The sequence below is a fragment of the Gopherus flavomarginatus genome, chromosome 7, assembly GCF_025201925.1.
Source record: "Gopherus flavomarginatus isolate rGopFla2 chromosome 7, rGopFla2.mat.asm, whole genome shotgun sequence".
Lineage (NCBI taxonomy): Eukaryota > Metazoa > Chordata > Testudines > Testudinidae > Gopherus > Gopherus flavomarginatus.
This window is the reverse complement of record NC_066623.1, coordinates 104,762,332-104,776,518: the sequence shown is the minus strand read 5'-3', so window position 1 is coordinate 104,776,518 and position 14,187 is coordinate 104,762,332. Positions and strand designations below refer to the sequence as shown.

Genomic DNA, 14,187 nt, shown 5'->3' with positions numbered 1-14,187 from the left:
CCAGTCCCTACTAGATTTGTTATGTTTTTTAAAACCCTGTTTACTCTGGCTTACATAGAGGGGCTGTATTTCAGGACAGAGGTGAGTGAAATCAGATGTTGCAGATATAATCAACAAATTCACCAGATTTTAATATACAGTAAAAATGCACTAATCTGCCCTCTCCACTTTCCCTACATCTCTGCTCTCATGTCTTAGTACTCATGTTCTGTCCAAGCTTCCACCTAACTACTCCCTTTTAATCCATTTCCCACTCTTGTGTTCGTGCCTTCGTCCATACTGACGTCTGAATTTTCCTGTGATCCTTGGTGCACCAATCCACCACCTTCTCTTCATTCAAATTGTTCCTTAAAACCCCATCCCCAGCCTATAGATTCTATTTGATATTGGTGCTTATACTTACTCATCACTATAGTATCTGAGCACCTATGGTAACCCACCTAAATCAGAAATTCTGATACACACCATTAAATAAAAAATAAGCCAGAACAGCAAACCCTGAAACATGTTATGATAAGCTCCCTCTAGTCATCCTGTAACTCTTTGGTCTATATTGTCTCTCCACTAAAACCGTAAGTTTCATGGAACTGGAACTGTATCTTCAGTGCTTTGTGCAGCACTGAGAATGGTGTCAGTGCTTAAAAATACTACAAGAAAATAGTAATCTGCCTATGTCATTTAATACCTTTATTAGTGATTGGGAGGAAGAAGTGAACAATTAGTTTGGTGATCACACTTAAATTGCTCTGCTCAGTCAAAACCCATAGAGGCTTGTGAGAAACTGAATTCATTTGATATACTGGGAGATTGGACAACATGATGACAAACTAAATTGAACTTGTGTAAGTGTAAGCTGTTTAGCAAAAACATTTTGAATTTCTTACATATGTTGCTAGCTTCTAAACTTGTACGATCTTTTTGAGGGACCGAGACAGGGTGGTGGTGATAAAAAGTTTTGTAATTATTGTGAATGGCTCGTTGAAGTGGCAAAAGGAAAAGAAACTTGTATGCTTGGATGCATAAAGTATCCAGGGTACGTAAGGATGTTATATCAAAGTATGGTAAAATTGGAAGTATTTTAATCAGGTTTGATTGCCTCAACATAAAGAGAGCATGGAGAATGAATACATCTGGAGAAGAGCCACAGAGCAGCATAGCAGGGATTTCTTATGAGAGGCTGCAAAAACTAGGATTATGTAGCCTTCAAAGGAGAAGAGGACTTACTTGTAGTATTTAAGATTATGAATGGTACAATAAAGCATCTGGTCCCTTCTTTCCACACAGTCCCATCAAATGAGAATAAGTCACTTAGCAAAGTAAATGGCAGGTAAATTTAAAATAAAATGAACTATTTCTTCACACAGCATGTAGTCAGTCTGTGGAATTCATAACCACAAGAGTTCATAGAATCAAATACTACAGGTAGATTTTAAAAGGGGTTAAATAATTTTATGGCCAAAAATAACACTTACTCCTATACATGCTACATAATGGGTAGTCAAATCTTGTGCTTCAGGATGTAAACTAATTGCCTCAAGAGGTCATGGAAGAATTCTACCCACTTTCACCCCTGCAGAATATTGCACAATTGACCAGGTAATATGATTCCCCCGCCATCCCCCTGAAGCATCAAGTATAGGCTACAGTTGGAGACACGATACTAGATTTGATGGACCAGTGGTTTGATCTGATATTGCACATCCAATGTGTTCCTCATCTAAAGATTCATCAACAGGCAATTAACAATTTAGGGATGCAATTATAAGAATCTTACATTTTAACATAGCACCTTTCATTCCAAATTTACAAATTTGAACTACATGATTGTACACATTGTGGATAAAATCCTTTGGCCCCCTCTGGTGCCATGAAAGGCCCAAAATGCAACAGAAACACCATAGCTCCACTGCATATGATGGGAGCAGGCAGGGCATGGACGCCGAGTCTGTGCATGGAGGGTAGGTCTGCAGGCTGTAGAGCTGAGAAAGATCTTAGAGTGATTTGTGAGCAGGCCACACAAGTAACAGTGAACAATGAAAGACCTATTTCCACAGCAGAGTGCCATGACCCAAACAGTAAATCCAGCATCATCTTCCTTAATTCCATCACAGTCAATATCCAGAGGATAAACATGCAGCTAGTCAATCATCCATAAGGGAGTTCAGGGCAATCAGGAGCAGGAGGTCTTTGAACAAGACAACCTGCAATAGATTTAATTATAGAGATTCAGCCAGTAGTCAAGACCAAAACTATGAAAGTGAACTACTTGAGCCACTGGAAACATGAGTTAAGGATGAGAGAACTAAGAGAAGAGAGCGCAAATCAGGGAAATTGAGGAGGCTGAAATTTGGTAAAAGAGAACAAGGCAGACACGAGAACAGGCTATAGGAGAATCAGACTGTTTCTAGTCTCCTATTTTTAACAACCCAGAGGCAGATCAAGTGCCAACAGAACATATTTTTAAAGCGGGAACCCCCCACCCTCCAAAGTTTAATTCACAGCCCAAAACTGAGATTGTGATGACAAAGTCACTGCTAGGGTGAGAGCATTTTTCTTGTTATATGCATTTTGTGTAAAATACCTAATTTTCTCCCTTTCAGTGTGGGTGTTCTCTCCATATATGTCCATCTTCTCTTATGCAGCAGTTAAGCTGAAAAACACATTTCTGTCAGTCTGCTGGACTTTGTGTATGTTTAGTTTGTTGTGCAGCGAAGCTGTATCTTGGAAATTCTAAGGGAAAAATGAGCTCAGAACCGCTGGCAGTGTCTCAAAGAGACAATATTCAAGGCACAACAGAAAACTATCCCAGTGAAGGAAAGACAGGAAGACTAGTAAGAGGCAAATATGGCTTCAAAAGGAGCTCTTTAATGACCTGAAAATCAAAAAGAAATCCTACAAAAAGTGAAAACGTGGACAATTTGCTAAGGAGGCGTACAACAGAACAGCACAAACATGTAGGGCCAAAATCAGAGAGCCAAACTCACAAAATGAGTTACACCTACCAAGGGACATAAAAGGCAGTAAGAGGTTCTAGAAATACATTAGAAGCAAGAGAAAGACAAAGGGAAGTGTAGGTCCTTTACCTAGCAGCAGAGGTGAAAGTAAGCTGGTATGGTCCGGTACAAGAGCCAGTAAGCCGTGCCAGCCCAGCCGCCAGCTTCCGCGGCAGGGATTTAAAGGGCTCTGGGCTCCCCGCTGCAGCAGGCGGCCCAGAGCCCTTTGAATCCCGCCCGCGGCTTGGGCAGCTGGGCTGGGGCCGGATTTACAGGGCCCAGAGCTCCCGCAGCTGTGGGGAACCCCTAGCCTTGCCAGGCTGGGATTTAAAGGGGCCAGAGCTCCTGCCGCTGCGGGGAGCTCTGAGCCCTTTAAATCCGTCCCCAGCCCAGCCGCCGGAGCTGCGGGTGGGATTCAAAGGGCTCTGGGCTGCCCACAACCACGGGAACTCTGAGTCCTTTAAATCCCGGCCCCAGCCCGGCCGCCGGAGCCATGGGCCGGATTTAAAGGGCTCTGGGCAGCCTGCAGCAGCAGGAGCTCTGGGTTCTTTAAATCCCGCCCGCAGCTCTGGCAGCCTCCCGCCCTGCCCCACTGCCCACCATCTCCATGCAGGACCCTGCAGCCTCCCGCCCTGTCCCGCTGCCCCATCTCCATGCAGGGCCCTGCAGCCTCCCGTCCTGCCCTTTAATTTGTCCCAGGGCCCCGGGGGCTCCCAGCCACCTCTGCAGCTGGGAGCCCTGGGTTGATTTAAAGACCCTGGGGCTCCCAGCCACAGCCAGTGCCCCACAGCCTTTAAATCTTGAGGCCTCGCCTCTTCCGGATGAGGCCACGCCCCCTCAGGAATCCAGCAGTACCGGTAAGTGCTGTAAGTTACTTTCACCCCTGCCTAGCAGGGAAGGAGAGCTAATAATGGATGACAGTAGAAGCCAAGGTGTTCATTGCCTATTTTGCTCTAGTATAATTCTGACCAGATGCTCAACACAATTAACAACAAGAGGGAAAGAGCACAAGCCAGACCAGGGAAAGAACAGGTTAAAGATTACTTAGATAAGTTAGATGTCTTCAGTCAGGAGGGTATGATGAAATTCACAACAGGATACTTAAGAACTTGCTGAAGCAATCTCAAAACCATTAGCGATTATCTTTGAGAACTCATGGAGGACAAGTGACGTCCCAGGAGACTGGAGAAGGGCAAACGTAGTACTTATCTTTAAAAAGAGGAACAAAGATGACACAGGAAATTATAGACCAGTCTGCTTAACTATGATACCCAAGAAAGATACTAGAACGAATAATTAGACAATCCATTTGTAAGTACCTAGAGGATTAAGTAACAGCCAGCATAGATATGTCAAGAAGAAATCATGCCAAATCAACCTAATTTCCTTCTTTGATTGAGTTGCTGGCGTAGTGGATGGGGGGAAGCTGTAGACATGCCATATCTTGATTTTGTAAGACTTTTGCCATAGTCCCACATGACCTTCTCATAAGCAAATTAGGGAAATACAATGTAGGTTAAATTACTGTAAAGTAGGTGCACAACTGCTTGGAAGACTGTGTTTAAAGAGTCGTTATCAATAGTTTGGCATCAAATTGGGAAGATGTAGGGTCCCATGGGAGTCTGTCTTGGGGCCAGTACTAGTCAATATTTTCTTTAATACCTTGCATAATGGAGTGGAGAGTATGCTTATAAAATCTGCAGATGACACCAAGATGGGAGGGACTGCAAGCACTTTAGAGGAAAGAATTAGAATTCAAGATGACCTTGAGAAATTGGAGAATTAGTCTGAAATCAACAAGAAGAAATTCAATAAAGATAAGTGCAAAGTACTACACGTAGGAAGAAAAAAACAAATGCACAAATAAAAATGAGGAATAACTGGCTAAGCAGCAGCTGAGCACAGCAATGCCTAATCTGCTTTAAAAATCTGAACCTAACTTCTTTAGTTGAGAGTAAAAGTAGCAGGCCCATCTCAGGGTGGATCAGCTATGATCATGGGCACTTAACCAATGCGTTATATAAGGACTATACATTCAGGCCACACATCTAGTGTAGTTCATGAAGAGATATTCTGTAACACCTGTAAATTCAGGTCTGCATAAAAGGAAAATTAACAAATTAATTCCTTTCCATGAACTTGAAATTACATAAAGTACCTTGTATCTTAAGAACCCTTCCAGTTATAGGCAACATGATAGCTCTCTCGTTTTGTAAAGTTAAATGCATCTATGAATGTCTAACAGAAAACGAAATCCTCATAAAAAATGCTGCAGAACTTTCAATTAAATTTGTTTCCACAGAATATGTTTTTGATTGTTGTGATATACAGTTCAGGTTGAACCATGAGAGACACTTTAGTGAAATGTGTAGGTAGAGCCCTGCCGTGGGACTGGGGTCCTGCAGGTCTCACGGCCTATAGTGGTTCTGACTCACTGCTGTGGCGCCTCCTGCTGGTCATGCTGGGAATTTGACCACCAGAATGCCTTTTACTAGCGGCGATTCACTCGCTGTTACTTCTACTTCCTCCACCATCTGGACCCTTATTGCTTCCAGACCACGGTGTCCTCTTCGGGACACGGCCCTCTGGCTGTGCCCCAGCCCACGGTCTTCCCCCGTTTTGGGGGACAGGCAGTTCTCAGTCCTTCTACTTGCTTCAGTGGCCAACTGCAGTCTCTCATCTAGCCCCTGGTTTCAGGGGCAAACTGAAGTCTGGATTTAGGCCACTTTTCTCATTGGCACATAGGGGTAAAGGTTCCCGGCCCAGGGAATGTATAGCTGGCAGCCACTTACTGCCCCTCCTTCTATTCCCATTGTCTACATTCCCTGGGCCTCTTCCCCATAGCCCTAGCACCTTCCCTGCCCTTGCTTCAGGGTCTCAGTTGGGCCATGGTCAGCCAAGAGCTCACCTATTGCTCCGCTACCCAGCCCAGCACTGTAGTATCTCTGGTGCTCTTCAGCAGACAGTCCTTCCCCTTTGCCCTCCAGGAAGAGACTACCCCTTGCTCTGCTGAGCAGCCCTTTATATATGGGCTGCTCCAGCAAGCCTTCTCTTGCTTGGCTCTCCCAATTAACCCTTTCCAGATTGGCTGGGTTCTGTGCAGCCTCTCCAAGGCTGGCTTAACTCTTCTCCTGCCTGTGTGGGGCAGTCGCCCCACCACACTGCCATAATAGCAGGAGCGGGATAAAAATTCAACAAACAATGCTGGAGCAAGTGGGAATGGGATTAAAAAAATAGTCCTGCACAGGGCTCTTTGTCTAGGTATCTCATGAGTTAACAGACATCTCTGTATTAGACACTTCATATGCATCAAATATAGTTATGATATTTAGTGTGTTTGCATTATTTGTCCTGTCTTTCTGTCTTTAGTCTATCCCCATTTGGGTAGCTGGGGGTGCATATAAAATTTGGTATTATTCCCACAATTTACACTAAACCTCTTTGTTTCAATGTTATTACTATATAAGAGTTTCTCTAGAACTTATTAAACTGTACAGCACTAAGAATAAATATACAGCCAAATTGATTTTTCAAAACCTTCTGACAGGACAGAGATATATTTTCCCCCGCCCCATCCCGAATTTATCAATATTGCTGTAGCCTGAATAAGAAATGGCTTTTATATTTTGCTTTAGCAACACTCTGGTCTAAAACTCTTCTTGGACAAATTCTACAGAACAGCAAATAATAAAGCTACATTTTTAGCCACTTTAAGGCAACCTTCTTCATGGTCCATTACACAGATAATATTTTTAATCTGTTCCTGAATACTGAAAATACAGCACAATATGCTTAATTGGAAACTACTTGCAGGGAACAGAAAAATAATGAAATTCACTTCAACCTAGGATACTTTTTGAATCATAAAAACTGAGGATGAAATCTAACCACAGCATAGAAATATTGAAGACATGGATGTTTTCAATATGAACAGCGGCTCACTGTTGGGTTTTTTGAGAGAAAATCTTGACTGGCAGATTCCTCTGCTCGACAGTAGGCCCCAATCCTTTTCTCATTTTGCTCAGTGGGAACCGGATCAGATCCAGAGTGAAATACATCTGTACTTTATCTTAAATAAATTCTGGTGTATATTGTGCTATTAGACCGACTTCAAAGCTGCTTCTCAAGTCCAGTCTAATACCATATTGCAAAATAATGAGAATTGTATCTACCACGTACTAGTCTGAAGGAAAGATTCTATATAGTGCTCTGGTTAGAGGCACAATGTTATATTTAGTTACAAAAGCTGATATATTTCAGTGAAACCAGGTGCTACCATAAAATTCCTTATGCCAACTGTTTCATTCATAAAACCTTGCCTGCTCAACAGTATAGCTTTTATTATGAGAATGTGCAATTCAGTTCCAGAATCAGAAGATTATATTTTGTGGGGGAGAAAAGGAGGGGGAAGTTAACACTGATTTTCATCTCTTCCTATATATTAAAAATGATGTGTAAAGCTCTGCTAATCTGGTCTTTGGATCGCACCCAACCTCTTGCCACGTGTTTCTGTTCTGGGTCTTGCCCTAGGGGAATTTCTGTCAGCACATGCTCAGGAAACAGTTATACCATTTAAAAAAAACCAACAGACTATCTGAAGTTTGGTGAACCTTGCACTAATCACTGCCAGGTGTCTTTGGCTAGCTCTCTGGAATGCATGGAATCTTTTTCCACCTCTATAATAAATCCTTCACTGAAGCTCACCTTGCTGGGCATCATTGCATTTTATTATCCTTTCCCACAAATGATGAGCAAACAAATACTGGGTTGTAATATGCTGCACATTTAACACAGACTGAAGCTCTGCTCTGGGATTGCAAGTTATTCCAACGTGTTTCCATTTTCTTGTTGTTGGGACCCTGGTTATTCTGAGAGTGAAGAACTGGAAGTCAGAGGCCCTGGTTTGTCATGAACATGCAGTGTGACCTTGCAGGTAATTTAACCTTTATGACAGGCCTGCACAACATGTGGCCCGCGAAGTCTCACTGTGCAGCCCGCTGCCGGGATTCAAAAGGCTCTGAGCTGCCCTCAGCGGCGGGGAGCTCAGAGCTGTTTAAATCTCAGCCGTGGCCAGGATTTATAGGGCTCTGGGCTGCCCACAGCCGCTGGGAGCCCAGAGGTGTTTAAATCTCAGCTGCGGCCAGGATTCATAGGGCTCTGGGCTGCCCTCAGCGGCGGGGAGCTCAGAGCTGTTTAAATCTCAGCCGTGGCCAGGATTTATAGGGCTCTGGGCTGCCTGCAGCCGCTGGGAGCCCAGAGGTGTTTAAATCTCAGCCGCGGCCGGGATTCATAGGGCTCTGGGCTGCCCGCAGCGGCGGGGAGCTCAAAGCTGTTTAAATCTCAGCCGCAGCCGGGATTCATAGGGTTCTGGGCTGCCGGCAGCCACGGGGAGCACAGAGCCCTTTAAATCCCAGCCGCGGCCGGGATTCCAAAGACTCTGCGCTGCCCGCAGCCGTGGGGAGCCCAGAGCTCTTTAAATCCCAGCCGCGGCCGGGGTTCAAGAGCCTCTTGGCTGCCTGTACCTGTGGGGAGCTCAGAGCTCTTTAAATCTCTGCCACGGCCGGGATTCATAGAGCTCTGGGCTACCCGCAGCCGCAGCGAGCCCAGAGCTCTTCAAATCTCAGCCGCGGCCAGGATTCATAGGAATCTCGGCTGCTGGCAGTGGCAGGGAGCCCAGAGCCCTTTAAATCCCAGCCGTGTCCTGGATTCAAAGGGCTCTGGGCTCCCCGCCGCTGAGGGCAGCCAAGAGCCCTTTGAATCCCGGGGGCGGCTGAGATTTAAAGGGCTCAGGGATCCCCACGGCTGCAGGCAGCCCAGAGCCCTTTGAATCCTGGCTGTGGCTCCAGCGGATGGGCTGGGGCTAGGATTTCAAGGGCTCGGGCTCCCCTCAGCAGCAGGAGCTCTGGACCCTTTAAATCCCTGCCCCAGCCCCGCAAAGTTCTGAGTTCCCCCAGCTGCCGGAGCCCCGGGCCCTTTAATTTGACCCTGAGGGCTCCCAGCCACTTCTACAGCTGGGAGCCCCTGGTTGATTTAAAAATCAAGTATCACCTCCCCACCCACAACCTTCCTTTTTGGCCCACAGCTGTTTTGGTGGGGTGGCGCTGGGGAAGGAGAGTGAGTTTGTTTCTGCAGGGTTGAGCGGTGCTGGAGCGGGGTGTTTTCGCAGGGCCGGGAGGTGCTGGGGGGGCGTGTTTCCGTGGGGCCGGGGGGTTTCGGCCCTCAGCTGTTTTCTTTGGAGTAATGTGGCCCTCGCCGCTTTGCGAGTTGTGCAGGCCTACTTTATGACATATCTTTAAAATGAGGCTAAAGAATACCAACAATTGTGGGCTCTTGAAAACCTCAATAGGCACCTAAAATATCTTTTAAAATCTGGCCCTTAGTTGCTCAGCATAGAGATCTGGATTGGATAACCTCTCAAGGTCCCTTCCAGCCCTGCAATGACATGATTGTATGATTTTTCACATCAGGACAAGCTGTCATGCATTCTCTTTATATGGCTTACTTCTAAACCACTGAATATGCTAAAAAGCTAAAAGAATATCAGGTTTGCAGAGACTAAATATTCTGTTCCTCTGACTATCACAGAAAACATTAACTACTGGTTACAGCACATGACTGGAAGTCAAAAAACTTGGGTTCTAATCACCGCTCAGTCAAAGGCTTCCTGAGTAACTCATTTAACCTCTTTTCTCCCTGTAGCCTCATTATTTCTTAATTTGAGACTGTATCACTTACACCACATCTCTGAGGCCAGTATCTTTATTTATTAGTGCTTACTTTCAGACACTATCAAAGTGACATCATAAATGTCAATCCACCTATTTTAGAAAAATATAATATTAAATAAATGTCCACCTACATCCTGGCACAGTCAGGAAAACATCAGTACTCTATCAACAATCAGATGCTATATTTTTCTTAGCCAAATATTGCAGAAATGAGGCCACTTTAATGCTAATTTTGCTAAAAACAGGATAGGCCTATCTGGATATGATTATAAATGAACTCTGTTCACATTTTCTACAATGAGATAAATGACTTGGGATTCAAATCCAGATGCTTTTAATTATTGTTTTTCTTTGTTACATAAACCTCAGCCCCACACCTGTACATTGTTCTTTCTTTGGACAGATGTACTGACACCCCTTTTGCGTGCTCAGATCCATAACACTGAGATAAATTATGATGGGTTCTTGGCTACCTCCGCTGAAAATGTTTTCTGCTTTCAGAGATATCTGTTTCTTGTTATTGGGTTTTAGTGCTTTTAAAAGAGAATAAAACAGTGACTTGTGTATTCTATTATAAATGAGGAGTAGTCCCAGTGGAATCCACAAACAATGAATGACACATTTTTCTGGTCCCAGGAACTATTATAAAAAAGGTGTTGGTATTTAGTAGAGGCTTGTTTGTTCCCACAACTATTCTAATAATGGGCCAAATCTTACTGGCCTTACTCACGTGATCTCACTGCCTTCGACAGGGGTTGGCCCTTAAAATGCAAGAAAGTAATAGCTATTAAAATAAAAATGATCTGCAATAGTTTATTAAAGAATTATCCTTTTCTGTTTTGATTTTGGAACCAATTTCCTAAATACACTACAATCACACTCCAGAAAACCATCTACTTATAAAGTGAAATCCTTAAAGCCACTTCATGTGTCTGATCCCACCTCATGTGATACAACCCTTCTAAACTCCTTCATTCACAAAACCATCCCTGGTTTCCTCTCACCTCCTTGCCACAGAGCCAAGATAATACAAAAAATTCCACACAGGAGAGCCCTATCTGGCCACCCCACTCTCTCTCCTGTAAGGCTTTCACCCCTACAGACATTAAACTTTACTTTCCTGCCATCCACTAACACTATTCTTCTTCCCCACTCCTCAAGCTACCACCACAACCTCAAAGTAGGGGAAAGAAACGGGGACATTTTACAAGGCTCACATCTCAGGACGGGAGTCTGAGCTGGTGGAGGGTTGACTGGGTGTTTCCACTGCTGGTTTTGAGGGAGGAAACCCTTTAGGCCTCATTCGTGTTTGCACTATGCCCACTTCATGCCACTCCGGCAATGGAAAGAGGCCTTAAGATGAAAGGATCCTTTACACTGCTAGAGTGGTGTAAAGTGGTCGTAGCAATGGATTTTCTCCTGCACATTTTACGTTAAAAATATCAGGAATATCAAGTCTGGTCTTCCCTGGTTAAAGAGCTGTTAGCAAGCACAAATAAATCAGCATTTTAAATGCGCTAACTAAAAATATCCTCTCTCATTTGTTCAGCTTTAAGACTTTTGTGATGTCATGATCTCATTAATTCTTCAGTCGCCATACATTTTACATGGCGGATATGACCTAAATTGCTAAAGAAGTGTGAACAGTTAGTGTCCCAATCCTCTCTAAGGGATACATCATCCTTATTGGTAGAATTGTCATTATTTGTCAGTAGTCCTTGACTTCCTCCAGGAATGTAAATGCTATTTGCTATGTGTAATGCATGTGACCAAGGTCACATAGCCATATGCAAAATGATTGAGTTCAAAGACTTTAATGGGACCTTGCTCCAACTCCATATACTGAAGGGAAATTCAGTTTTGCTGATCCGTGGGGAAAAAAATGTAATGGATCCCGAGCAAGAGTGCCTAAACCTCATGACCTTCTGTTAGCAAGGTTTACAATTACATGATAATTGGCGCTGTTAATGTATGCTGAATTATAAGATTATCTACTTTTCTTTTTAAAACCATGTATTAATGCTGTGGAGATTACATTATACTGTGTGGTGTTTATCATCTGTAGGGTGAACAAGATCTTCCAATAGTTGGACCGATTTATACCAATGGCTCATAAAGTCTGAATGACTACTACTCTACAATAGTTTAGTGATCTGAAAATAAAAGCATAGAGAACTGTATTTCATAAACCACCCTCTATTATTTCATAAACAAGACCCTTGTTTATGTATTTATGCACATATTCTACAAAAGAGGGGGAGATGTATATATATAGCAAAACAGATGCCTTGTTTATATTAGAAAAGTGCACCAGTTTAATTAAATCAATACATATACTGATTTAGTTAAACTGGTATAAACTCCTGATGGAACCCACTCAGACTAGTTTAACTAAATTAATATACAGAAAGGTTAAAGTTGGTAACTTATCACTGGAAGCTAAATTAGTAGGCTAAACCAGTTCAAGTGGGTCTACACTGGGGTGTCCACAAATTTTACTAGATGGATTTTTTTAACTGGTTTAGTTATATTCATGCAAATGTTGTAGTATAGACCAGGCCAGACATAACATCAATTTAGTGAAGCCAAAGGTTAACAGTGGGAGCTATTTTTCTATCTTCAGGGTGCTACAAATCTAAATTTACTGTCTTTGCAATTGCTGAAGTTAAACAGTTTTGACATTACTTATAGCATTTGCCATAAATAATGTTAAAGTAACACTTCACAACTTGAAATTAAAAAACAAACAAAAACAACATGGATCACACAAGCCCTACTTTCTACATGCCAAAATACTCCTAAATCACACATTTCTACTTTAATTAATATTAGTATAAATTAATGTAAAATTACTTGATCCAGCAACCTCTGCACTTCATGCTACAATTTACAAAAATTCCATACATATCCTATAAAGCCAGTGTAAATATATTTGGTAATGAAGTCAGATTCTGTTAGAACATTTTCAAGTGAATTAGATAATTTTGTCAAACTATTTAAATGTCTTAGCAAACCATTTGGGAAAACTGAGTGCTACACTAGGTATTGACTTTGGCAAAGGATGGTAGAATATAGTAGGGGTTTTTTTTGTTTTTTTTTCTTAAAGCCTTTAAATCAAATTCTGAATCTTCTGTCAACCTTGAGCAGACCATTTGTACTCTGTCCCGTGTAGCTTTTGGCATCTCACATATTTGATGACTCAATAATTACCCTTTTTGATGATAATCATTTCTGGTTCATTCCAAAGACTTAAACTCTGGAATCCAATCTTGACATCACACTGATTCACAGTATAGTAATTCTTTAAATGTACTGAAACATGGATGCCGAGATAGGTGCTGAATGAGGCAAAATGCTCTATGTATGTCAAAAGTGTAATGCGGTTCATATAGTTTTAAATGTTTATTTCTCATCATGTGTTTTTACCTGAATAAAGATACAGAACTATTAACTGACAAAGACAGATCCAATAATTCAGCAGCTCCAAGCATTAGATTATAAAGGGTTTTTGTTGATTAAACTGATGAATACTTTCATTTAGTATGGTTTTGTGTAAAGTATGAGATTTTGATTAGTTCAGACTATATTTTCTTTCTTAAGTAAATGCTATTAAAATACGGTCTTTATTTCCGTGTGTAATGAAAGTGCAAACAATTAAAATATAGCAAATGTATTTTATGGACTAGCTAATAGAATGCCTAAAATAACAGGTTACTTTGAATATAGTGAATGCTATTTTAAAGCTGAAACATCCCCTGTGTAAAGAACAAAATGCCTTGTTTTAAAATAAACATTCAAACAATATGTTCCATTCTTAGTTTTCTTATGGGTGGTTCATAGTTAGAACCCTGTTATTGTCTCAACCTTATATTATGTCATAGGAAATTAACTATAGTGTTTCTGTAACCACTTTGCGTTTCTTAAGTACATAAGCATTGGGAGAAAATAAATCAGCACACTATTCTCACACAAGAACAAATGCTTATTCAGCAAAAATTGAAAGCCATTCCAATGTAAAACTCAAATTGTGACCTAAGCAAATGAATAGTTATCTGCTCCTGGCACTCACTAAGCAATCAAAATTTGTGTAGAAGTTTCCAATTAAAAACTGGATTCTGCATTTTTTTTTTACTCAAACAGAACTGATTTTCTCAGAATGAAGATAGCTCACATGCATCAATAAGAGTGAATCCATGCAGTCCAGAGTGCTCAGCTATAGAATCTGAAACACTGCTATAGTATGCTCTCATGTTAGCCATGTCTTTGGTTTTTATTATTGTTAGGGAGGGGAGCAAATAAGTTCCAAATGTTAAATTGTCTTGAAAACAAACTCAGAACTCACCTGTGCAGCTGGCATGTGAAATGTTTCCTTAGTTTGGTTATATTGTTTTCTGCTGGGATTTTTGGTGCTAATTTCACATAACGCCCACTTCCAGAACCACCACCCAGACTCAGTCTCTGGACGG

General features: G+C 42.1%; 1 protein-coding gene across 2 annotated transcripts in view; it reads right to left on the bottom strand.

Moving 5' to 3' along the window:
- The window catches only part of GLIS1 (GLIS family zinc finger 1), a 287,616-nt gene that overhangs the window by 18,303 nt on the left and 255,126 nt on the right, over positions 1–14,187 (bottom strand). The gene's annotated exons all lie outside the window — the stretch shown is intronic.